Here is an 11780-nt window from a genome sequence, read left to right as displayed (position 1 = left end):
GAATAAGGACCCGGATTAGCTAGAGGAAATGAATCTCTCCTAATCTCCTAGCCCACAAGACATACAGTAACATCTAAAGGAGAATGAGCAAAAAAACTTTCTATGATGTCACTAACCTGTCCGTCGTTGCCTCGTCACAGGACCCAAGCTCAGGGGGAGGCACTCTAGGTACAGCACGGTAGACTTTTAAAGAGAGGAAAAGAGTACAAATGGGGCGGAGCCCCATACTCACAGTCATACAAAAAAACAAGTGTTTGTTGTATCTATTTGGTTACTCCTTATTGCGGCCAGCCAAACTATCAAAAAAACGCTATAGAAACAAGCATGTAAAACGATTTTAGACTGTTATTAATCATCAACAAAAACGAAGAGTCCGTGCGTAATCTCGCGAGAGGTCACGATGGACTACAAAATGATGTCACCGTCCCCTCGGCAGTAGTTTAACACAGGCCGCTCCTCCCAGTGTTATCAGAGTACTTTATTTATCCAAGCAACAGGATATAGACCAAACCGTGGGGTCTACGGGCCTCTGTATAGGCAACCAAATTCTGTGTTTAAACATCGCGTGATCGCGCAAGGCTGTCAACAAAAACAAGACCGAAACTACAAAGTGACGTCATCACGGCCATTTTTGTAGTTTCTTTTGATTGAGTTAACTGAAGCTTTATCCAAACTTAGAAATAAGGTTATTTAAGCATTTGACGAAGTGTTTTTAACAAAAGTAAGGAAAGTTAATACACGGAAAATACCCATAGTTCTCTATTGTGCTTATAACTAGTATCTCAGTAGTGTTAAACAGATAAATAAGTGGGGGCACAGAATTAGAAAGAGGGGGAAAGAAAAGAAGGGGCCCCTCACTAACAGCACATAGTGACAATAGGTAGGTACAGAACTCAGCCTTCACTGGCAGGGAACTGGTATCACTCACCAATCATGACTATAATATATAGGCAACTGGAGTACAAAGAACCAACCAGGTCATATACTGATGGAACCCACTGTATCAATTAAGAATAGCCCAGGGTATCTCATCATTGAAACCCCGTGTATCGGTGGACAGCCTGTATATCCATTTCTGTTCTTTTAGGAACAGAAAATGTGAAACATTGCCTATATGGGACGGAATGTATGGTTTCTCTAAGATAGTCCACGTGAAATCCGTTTCCAAATGCTCGAAATCCACAAAGTGTTTAGGGAGTTAGGACACCGTTTTTTTGCACCTGAATGCACTCTTGTGCTCAAGCATCCTGGTTCGTACCTTGCGAGTGGTCATACCCACATATTTGGTGTTACAGGGGCAAGTAAGCTGGTAAATAACATGGGTACTATTGCAATTGGTAAATTGTTTCTGTACCCATGGGCGATCTGTCCCTATGTCAATTTGAGATGAACGTATAGTCTGTGGACAGACAGAGCAACATTCGCAAGGGTGGTGCCCTGTTACCGCTGGTAGGTCCCACAGGGTACCAATAGGTATTTTTGGTGTTTCCTTGGGGCGGGTGTGTACCAACGGATCCCGTAAGCTTGTAGAGCATTTAAAGGCGAACAGGGGCGGCTCAATTTTATCATTACTTGCATTCAAGAGCCTCCAGTGTCGCCTCACAATTTGTTGTATTTGGTTAGACCTGGTGTTAAAAGTACTAACGAAAGTGATGCGCTCTAGAGGTGGTTTAACAACCGGAGGGTCAAGGAGCGCTTGTCGATTATTATTTATCGCTCGTTTGAGAGAGCGTTTAATTAGTTTTTTAGGGTAATGTCTTTCAGAGAGTTGTTGACACAAATCCTCTACATGTTTAACAAATGTTTCATTGGCAGAGCAGTTGCGCCTCACTCTGAGAAACTGACCATAGGGCAGATTGTCTCAGAGGGCTTTGGGATGCTGGCTCTCATATAATAGCAGAGAGTTCCTGGCCATGGGTTTGCAAAACAATTCACTCTCCAGGCCAGTCTCAGTAGCATAAATTGAGAGGTCTAGAAAAGATAATCTCTTTTTGTCAATCTCCACTGTGAAACGCAGATATTGGTTTTGAGTATTAAGCCACTGATGGAATAAGAGGATCGACTTCCGATCCCCTCTCCATACCACCAGGATATCGTCTATATACCTCTTCCACCATTTGATGTAAGGGTGGAAGGGGTTAGTTGGTGTCAAGACAATTTGCTGTTCAAAGGTATGGTCATTCAGATTGGCCAAACTTTGCGCGAAAATGCTGCCCATACTGGTCCCCGAGGTCTGGAGATAGATGGTGTCCTCGTATCTGAAGAAATTATCCTTCATTGCTAGCTTAGCCAGGGCCATTATGAAGGGGACTGGGGTAATGGAGTCTAACACAGTTTCACTCAAGATAGTTCGAATAGTGTCCAGAGTCTCATCTTGAGGGATTGACGTGTACAACGACTCAACGTCAAATGAGACTAGATAATCTGTATCGGCGTTGTACTCAATCTCCGGTATAGCCCTCAGGACATCGGTCGTGTCTTTCAAGTATGTAGGCATGGTTTGGACAATCGGCCTCAAAAAATGGTCCACGAAAGCAGATAAAGGCTCCAAAAGTGAGCCTTGACCAGATATTATTGGTCTCCCAGGAGGTGGTCTCTGGGCCTTGTGCACTTTAGGTAAAGTGTAAAAATAAGGCATCGTGGGGTGTGAGGTCTGCAAAAACAGAGCCTCATGGTGGTAATCCAGCCTTCACTTAGAGCCTCTTCAACTAAAATCTTAATCTCTCTAGTAAACTCTAGTCAACCTCTCAGTGGGATCTAACGCCAGGGGTTCATAGGAGGTTTGGACCCCCAACTGACGTAGACACTCTGTTCTGTAATCGTTAGTATTCTGTATAACGATCGAACCACCCTTATCTGCAGGCTTGATCGTAATGGAAGAGTCTTGTGTGAGAGCTCGCAGGGCTTGATGTTCCAACCTGGACAGATTATTGAAATGATCTTTAGGAGTATTCCATAGTCTGTCGATGTCATCTTTTACAGCCTGTTCAAAGGTAGCTACTTGGGGTGGTATTGAATGTGCTGGAGGTTAAAAGGATGATTTATTTTTAAGCCCAGTGTTCTCATAAATAGGAGAGTCTGCTGTGGTGACTTTGTCTCGAAAGAAGTAACGCAATCGGAGTTTCTGAAAAAACTTAGCCAATCGCGGGTGCAACGCCACGCGATTAGTGACCAATCTTTTAGAAACGCTTTATCATTTAGAAATAGCCTTGGTGCGTTTGTCACTATTAGACCAGGCGGGCACAACTGGCCCTCAAGTACTCAGCCATGGCTATGCCATGCACCGATGTACGCGAATGGGATTTTTTCTGTGTCAAAACCTTAGCCCAGTCGTCAGTTGTACCTACACTGGGTGTTGGAAGGACTTCTAAGATACTGGGCATACTGTCCAGTATAGATTGAAAGACCGAGTCATCATAGGCTAGACCACTGATTTCTGTCATTTTTAAGATAAAGGAGGATGACCTTATACTCCGAGAGAGCTGGACCTGAAACCTCACTGAAAGAATCAATAATCAAAAAACAAGCAATAATCAAAACTAAGGCACACTGTGTCCATAGTAAATAACTACCTATAAAAGTGTAATTTTACAAAAAGACCCACAGCCAGCAGCTGCTCCAAACAATAAATAACAAACGATGAACAAAAGGGTCTAAGGGAAATTTAAAGACCTGCCCAGAATAGTATCCCCATGATTGCGAAACTAACAACAAGAAAAACTGGGGGTCTATGTAGGAGCTTCAGGTGCTCCAGAATGCTACAAACTCCTCCATAAGTGAGTAGCGCTAGCAGAGCTAAATAAGTCTTAATGCCTAAGTGTGTAACAGGACAAATCTAAACAATGGACATACTTAGATTGTTGGTAGGACCCATACATAGAATTACTGGATTCCCATCAAAATTAAATGTAGATCAAATGTTCTCATGTGGTCATCCAAAATGGGATGGTGTATCCCTTGATCAACGGGACTCGTCCATTGCCCACACTCAATTGGGTCGCACCCTCAATCGTTGTAGTGACCATGAGCAAAAGATCGTGATGGGATCATGTGCAGTGCAGAAACTATAATGGTGGTGAGTTAAAAAAAGGGTAAAGGATCAATATAGAAAACTTTAATGGAAATTGTCCTTTCCCTGGCTAAAACCAAGAACAGTGTGTGCAAACACGCCCTGTGGTGCAGTTTAAGTTGGGGAATTAATTCCTTGTCAATACTGAGGGTCCCTGGGGGCCAACTAGCCCACCAGGTACCTCTAGTAAGCGCCACGGAGCTGCGTTGCAGAGTGTTGTAAAAAGGGGCGTGGCCTCTTAACACCTCTCTGCAACGCAGCCTCCTGGCGCACACTAGTTGGCCCCCAGGGACCCACGGGATTGAGGAGAAATTCATTCTCTAACTTAAAACGCGCCACAGGGTGTGCTTGTAGACATATCACCTTAGGCCATGCCTCCTTCCTTCACCACTGTGCTAACGCGCCCTGTGGCGCATTTTTAGTTGGGGAATTTATTCCTTGTCAATACTGAGGGTCCCTGGGGGCCAGCTAGCCCACCAGGTACCTCTAGTAAGCGCCACGGAGCTGCGTTGCAGAGTGTTGTAAAAAGGGGCATGGCCTCTTAACACCTCTCTGCAACGCAGCCTCCTGGCGCACACTAGTTGGCCCCCAGGGACCCACGGGATTGAGGAGAAATTCATTCTCTAACTTAAAACGCGCCACAGGGTGTGCTTGTAGACATATCACCTTAGGCCATGCCTCCTTCCTTCACCACTGTGCTAACGCGCCCTGTGGCGCATTTTTAGTTGGGGAATTAATTCTCTTTCAATACTGAGGGTCCCTGAGGGCCAAATAGCCCAACAGGTATGTCCAGTATGCGCCAGGGAGCTGCATTGCAGACAGGTGTTCAGAGGCCACGCCCCTTTGTACACCTCATTGCAATGCAGCTCTGTGGCGCTTACTGGAGGTACCTAGTGGGATAGTTTGACCCTAGGGACCCTTAGGATTGAAGGGGACTTAATCTCTCAACTTAGAACGGTGACAGGGTGCGTTTACACAGTGGTGAAGGGAGGGGCCTAACGTGATGTGTGCAAACACGCCCTGTGGCGCGTTTTAAGTTGGGGAAAAATCCCATTTCAAACTTGAGGGACCATGGGGGCCAAGTACCCGCCAGGTGTTTCCAGGAAGCGCCACTGCGCTGTGTTGCAGAGAGGTGGTGCAGGCCGTGCCCCTTTTTACATCTTTCTGCTACGCAGCTCTGTGGCGCTTACTGGATGTACTACGAAGTCCGATTTACTCACCTGTTATCAGGAGAGACCTCGGTGCAGCATCTTTGAGCCCAGTACTGAGCCTGAAAAGTAATTCTAACCAAACTTACCAGTAAATTGAATTCCCTTCCATAGGCTAACATTGACTGGTTTCACTTGGAAATTCTTCTAAGTGTGGAGTTTTGCAAGTTTTAAATATTCACCTAAAATCATCCAAACAATGAATTCCGATTTACTCACCTGTTATCAGGAGAGAACCCAGTGCTGCATCTTGTAGCCTAGCACTGACCCTGAAAAGTAATTATAACCATACCTACCAGTAACTTGTATTTCCTTCCTGTCTATTTTCACAAACTACAAATATTCCTAAAAAATCGCCTGTATGACTTAAACGCATTCTTTCAACTGTTTACAGGAAATGCAGCAGTGCTGGATCCAGGATCCACCACTGAGTAAGAAAAAGTAACGATAACAATACTTACCTGCTAAGTGAATTTCCTTCCATAGGGTAACATTGACTGGTTTCACTTGTGGAGTTTTGGAACTTTAAAATATTCTCCTAAAATCAGCCGAACAACGAATTCAGATTTACTCACCTGTTATTAGGAGAGACCTCAGTGCTGCATCTTTAAGCCCAGTACTGATCCTGAAAAGTAATTCTTACCATACTTACCAGTAACTTGAATTTCCTTCCGTAGGCTAACATTGACTGGACATTTCAGTCGTTCAAAACCATTGAAATACCCCGTTATAGTTAGTCGTGCTAACTATAACTTGCGCGCCCGCAATCCACTGCTGATTATGTCACCTATTACATCATTCATGACATGGTCAGTGACATCATTCATGACCTCACTGATGACATCTCAAATGACATCACTGATGACATCACTGATGACATCTCCATATGACAATCTGATACATCTTATCATACACTAGTATAACTTTTCAACACTCATTATAAAATATGAAGTGCCATATTTGAAACCATTCACACACCAATACAAGTTTCTAAAAACCCACTCAGTGATTCCTACATCTACACACACATCTAAACACTTACCTATAGATTCACTCATACATGCTAACAAAGATCAATAGAACACTATTACATATACTTATACACCTACATCAACATTACACACCAGCACACATCCTATTCACTTATGCAGTCATCCTACTCACTTATGCAAACAATTGATCATACTTATATTTACTAAGCTACACACTTACACAAACACCACTTTATTTATTCAAATAGATACTAACTCAGACTTTATGTGTTATAAAATCACTATTACAAGTATACAGTTATCCATACATCACTCATACAATCACTGAGTCTTATGTATACTTATTTATATACAACAACTGACACATACACTGCCTTTTGTATTTCTAGTTTGTTGGACTTGTATCATTGAGAAATACATTTACTCATCACCACACCCATAAAGAGATTCACTCACCCAAACAACTGTTTCCACATACAGTCTTAACCTCATATACCTACTAAATCCACTACTTACACATCTTTGGACAGTTGCACACCTCCCACCCAAACATTCATTCACTATCCATACAAATACTCCCTTAACTAATGAATAACTAATATAGACTTTCACAGAGCTAGTAACCAACTAATGTAGTAGTTTACACAACAAGAGATAGAGTAATACAGGTATTCACTAAGCATGGGTGAAATCTGCGAAATCAGGGTCCGTGAAATCGTGCGAAAGCAAATTCGCGATCCGCATAATTCGTGCAAAATTACGAATTTTGGGTTTTTTGTGTGTTTGCGGGGTTTTTTACGTGTTCGCGGGGCTTTGTGCGTGTTCGCGAGCCGCTAGCATGGCGAAGTTACCCATGCGGTCGTGTATGGGCACAGCACCCTATGGTTCACCACTGCCACCCTCTGGTTCACCACTGCCACTCTCTGGTTCACCACTATCACCCTTTGTTTCACCCCTGTCACCCTCTGGTTCACCACTGCCACCCTCTGGTTCATCACTGCCACCCTCTGGTTCATCACAGCACCCTCTGGTTCACCACTGACACCCTCTGGTTCACCCCTGCCACCCTCGGGTTCAGCACTCACCACTGCCACCCTCTGGTTTGCCACTGACACCCTCTGGATCATCACTGTCCCCCTCTGGTTCATCACTGCCACCCTCTGGTTCATCACAGCACCCTCTGGTTCACCAGTGCCACCCTATGGTTCATCACTGCCACCCTCTGGTTCTCCACTGCCACCCTCTGGTTCATCACTGTCACCCTCTGGTTCATCACAGCACTCTCTGGTTCACCACTGTCACCCTCTGGTTCACCAGTGCCACCCTCTGGTTTGCCACTGCCACCCTCTGGATCATCACTGCTACCCTCTGGTTCATCACAGCACCCTCTGGTTCACCAGTGCCACCCTCTGGATCATCACTGCCCCCTCTGGTTCATCACTGCCACCCTCTGGTTCATCACAGCACCCTCTGGTTCACCAGTGCCACCCTCTGGTTCATCATTGCCACCCTCTGGTTCACCACTGCCACCCTCTGGTTCATCACTGCCACCCTTTGGTTCATCACAGCACCCTCTGGTTCACCACTGACACCCTCTGGTTCACCCCTGCCACCCTCAGGTTCAGCACTCACCACTGCCACCCTTTGGTTCATCACAGCACCCCCTGGTTCACCCCTGCTGCCACCCTCTGGTTCAGCACTCACCACTGCCACCCTCTGGTTCATCACTGCCACCCTCTGGTTCATTACTGCCACCCTCTGGTTCGCCACTGACACCCTCAGGATCATCATTGCCACCCTCTGGTTCATCACTGCCACCCTCTGGTTTGCCACTGCCACCCTCTGGATCATCACTGTCCCCCTCTGGTTCATCACTGCCACCCTCTGGTTCATCACAGCACCCTCTGGTTCACCAGTGCCACCCTCTGGTTCATCACTGCCACCCTCTGGTTCACCACTGCCACCCTCTGCTTCATCACTGCCACCCTCTGGTTCATCACAGCACCCTCTGGTTCACCACTGACACCCTCTGGATCACCCCTGCCCCCTCTGGTTCATCACTGCCACCCTCTGGTTCATCACAGCACCCTCTGGTTCACCAGTCCCACCCTCTGGTTCATCATTGCCACCCTCTGGTTCACCACTGCCACCCTCTGGTTCATCACTGCCACCCTTTGGTTCATCACAGCACCCTTTGGTTCACCACTGACACCCTCTGGTTCACCCCTACCACCCTCAGGTTCAGCACTCACCACTGCCACCCTCTGGTTCACCCCTGCCACCCTCGGGTTCAGCACTCACCACTGCCACCCTCTGGTTTGCCACTGACACCCTCTGGATCATCACTGTCCCCCTCTGGTTCATCACTGCCACCCTCTGGTTCATCACAGCACCCTCTGGTTCACCCCTGCTGCCACCCTCTGTTTCAGCACTCACCACTGCCACCCTCTGGTTCATCACTGCCACCCTCTGGTTCATTACTGCCACCCTCTGGTTCGCCACTGCCACCCTAAGGATCATCACTGCCACCCTCTGGTTCATCACTGCCACCCTCTGGTTTGCCACTGCCACCCTCTGGATCATCACTGTCCCCCTCTGGTTCATCACTGCCACCCTCTGGTCCATCACAGCACCATCTGGTTCACCAGTGCCACCCTCTGGTTCATCACTGCCACCCTCTGGTTCACCACTGCCACCCTCTGGTTCATCACTGCCACCCTCTGGTTCATCACAGCACCCTCTGGTTCACCACTGACACCCTCTGGTTCACCCCTGCCACCCTCAGGTTCAGCACTCACCACTGCCACCCTCTGGTTCATCACAGTACCCTCTGGTTCACCCCTGCTGCCACCCTCTGGTTCAGCACTCACCACTGCCACCCTCTGGTTCATCACAGCACCCTCTGGTTCACCACTGTCACCCTCTGGTTCACCACTGACACCCTCTAGTTCACCCCTGCCACCCTCTGGTTCAGCATTCACCGCTGCCACCCTCTGGTTCATCACAGCACCCTCTGGTTCACCACTGTCACCCTCTGGTTCACCACTACCACCCTCTTGTTCACCACTGTAGATTATGGTGGGGAAAGCACACCTTCCCAGCCTCAACTGAGATGAATTAATTTGGGGCTGGTTAATGTGTCACTGAATTTGAGCTTCAAGTCTGGCACCTGCTTCCTTAGCTGTAAGTGCTTCCTGTTGCAGTTTAATTCTTTTTACAGGAGCATTGTGCCATACTTGTAACTATTCTCTGACCCTGCTTTGAGGGTTAGAGCAGGGTCAGAGAATAGTTGCAAGTAGGCAACTGAACTCTGGAGGGGCCCCTCAGGAAGCACTACAGGGAATGGTTACAAATTAGCTTGAACTTTTGCACCTGCTAAGTGCTTTCAGTTTTCCAAAATTCGTTTTTCTGCCATTTTGCGCGATTCGTGGGGCGCAAATTCGTGCAAAATCGAACTTGCAATCCGCAAATTCGTGCGAATTTGCGGATTTCTTTTTTTTGCGTGTTCGCGCGGTTTTTTGCTTATTCGCGGACCGCTTGCAGCGCACCGACCCCGAGGTTGCCCATGTGGTCGTGTATGGGCGCGGCCATCTTGTTTGCGTGACGTATTTCCATTTCCGGCCGCTAGTTACATGCTCGTGTCGTATGCGGCGCTCGATTACGTGTTCGCGGGTGTTTTCGCGTGCTCGCAAGGGAAATATCGCGCAAACTTACCCACGCGGTCCTCAATGGGCGCTACAATCTTGTTTTTCATTCATTGCTATGGTTCTGTGCATGCTTTCTAATCCTCCTGCGATCCTTTGTTTCTTTGGACTGTTTTTTATCTTTTCTACTCTATATCTATCTTTTTTCTAGATCTATATATTGTGTTTTTTTCAACTTTTCGTTACTTTTAAAGCTACTTTAAAAAAAAAAAATTACTTTACTTTTTCCCTATTCTTTCCTTTTTTTTTTCTTCCTGCTGTACAGGACCATGGCCAAGGGAGCCGGGAAAGAGAAGGGGAAGGGTCCCGCACCCCGTACCCGGCTCCCATGCGGGCGATTGCGGGGGTAGAAAGTCACAGTCCGGGAGATCTTTAGCGCGGAGGAGGTGGCCACACTTTTTTTTTATGTCCAGCGCCGCCTCCCCAAGACCATCGCAGCAGGCGGCAGGATTGCTGGCGGGTAGGGCCTCCGGGAGCGTCGGAAGCGGTGGGAGAAGGTGTGCCAGGCCATGTATCAACACGCTCGGGTCCGGCGCACCTACAACCAGGCCACGCACCGGTGGTCTGACCTCCTTGACCGTGAACGCGACCTGCTAGGCGTCGAGATCCCCGGGCTTGGTAGTAGTAGTAGCTATTTAATCACTACTCTGTTTTCTCCTGCTCTATGTGTTATCATATTGCAAACATTTTTTGTTTCCGAAGAGCAATAATGCTGCCAATTACATTGCACCCGACATCGCCATCGCCATCCCGGACGGGTACAAGATCATCAGGAGGGACCGCATCAACCAGACCGGAGGTGGCATCGCCATCGTCCACAGGAACACCATCCGCATCACGACCGACGCCAACGACTCCTTCGCCGCAGCCGAACATCTCCACTTCCAGATTCACACCGACCCTAAAACGACCCTCAGAGGCACCCTCGTCTACAGACCCCCGGGACCACGCACACAATTCAGCGAAGACATCACAGACTTCATCAGCCCGCACGCCCTCCCCTCCACTGACTACATCCTCCTCGGGGACCTCAACTTCCACCTGGAGAACAACAAGGACCGCAACACCACCGCCCTGCTGGAAAACCTCGCCAACCTCGGACTCAAGCAACTGGTCAACACCCCCACCCACTACGCCGGCCACACGCTTGATCCCGTCTTCTCCTCCAGCAAGTACATCACCTTAAGCCACTCCACCGGACTCTACTGGACCGACCACAGCTGCATCCACTTCAGCTTCAAAAGATCTACGACCCCCCACCACCCGCAACAGGTACCTCACAGGAATTGGAGCAAGATCACCGCAGACCAGCTCACCACCTCCCTCAGCCAGAGCCCACCCGCCAACACAACGGACCCCAACGAAGCAGCCCGCAACTTCACACAGTGGCTGACCGCCTGCGCCGACGACCTCGCGCCACTAAAGAACCCTCCCAGCAGACCCAGAAGCAAGAAGGCATCCTGGTTCACCGACGACCTCAAGGACTCCAAGAAGACCTGCCGCACCCTCGAGAAAGCCCGGCTCCTCGACCGGACCACCGACAACATGACCGCCCTCAAACACGCTACCCGCAAGCACCACCAGCTCATCCGCACCACCAAGAAGAAATCCCTGAAGGAACGACTGGACAACAGCGCCCACGACAGCAAAGAGCTCTTCACTATCGTCAAGGAGTTCTCCAACCCCAGCACCGGCACCAACGACATCACTCCGTCACAAGACCTCTGCGACTCCCTCGCCTCGTTCTTCCACCGCAAGATCGCCGACATCCACAACAGCTTCGGCGCCCCACCCACGCACCCAACCG

The sequence above is a fragment of the Lissotriton helveticus genome, chromosome 11, assembly GCF_964261635.1.
Source record: "Lissotriton helveticus chromosome 11, aLisHel1.1, whole genome shotgun sequence".
Classification (NCBI taxonomy): Eukaryota; Metazoa; Chordata; class Amphibia; order Caudata; family Salamandridae; genus Lissotriton; species Lissotriton helveticus.
Note: the sequence above shows the minus strand (reverse complement) of the source record.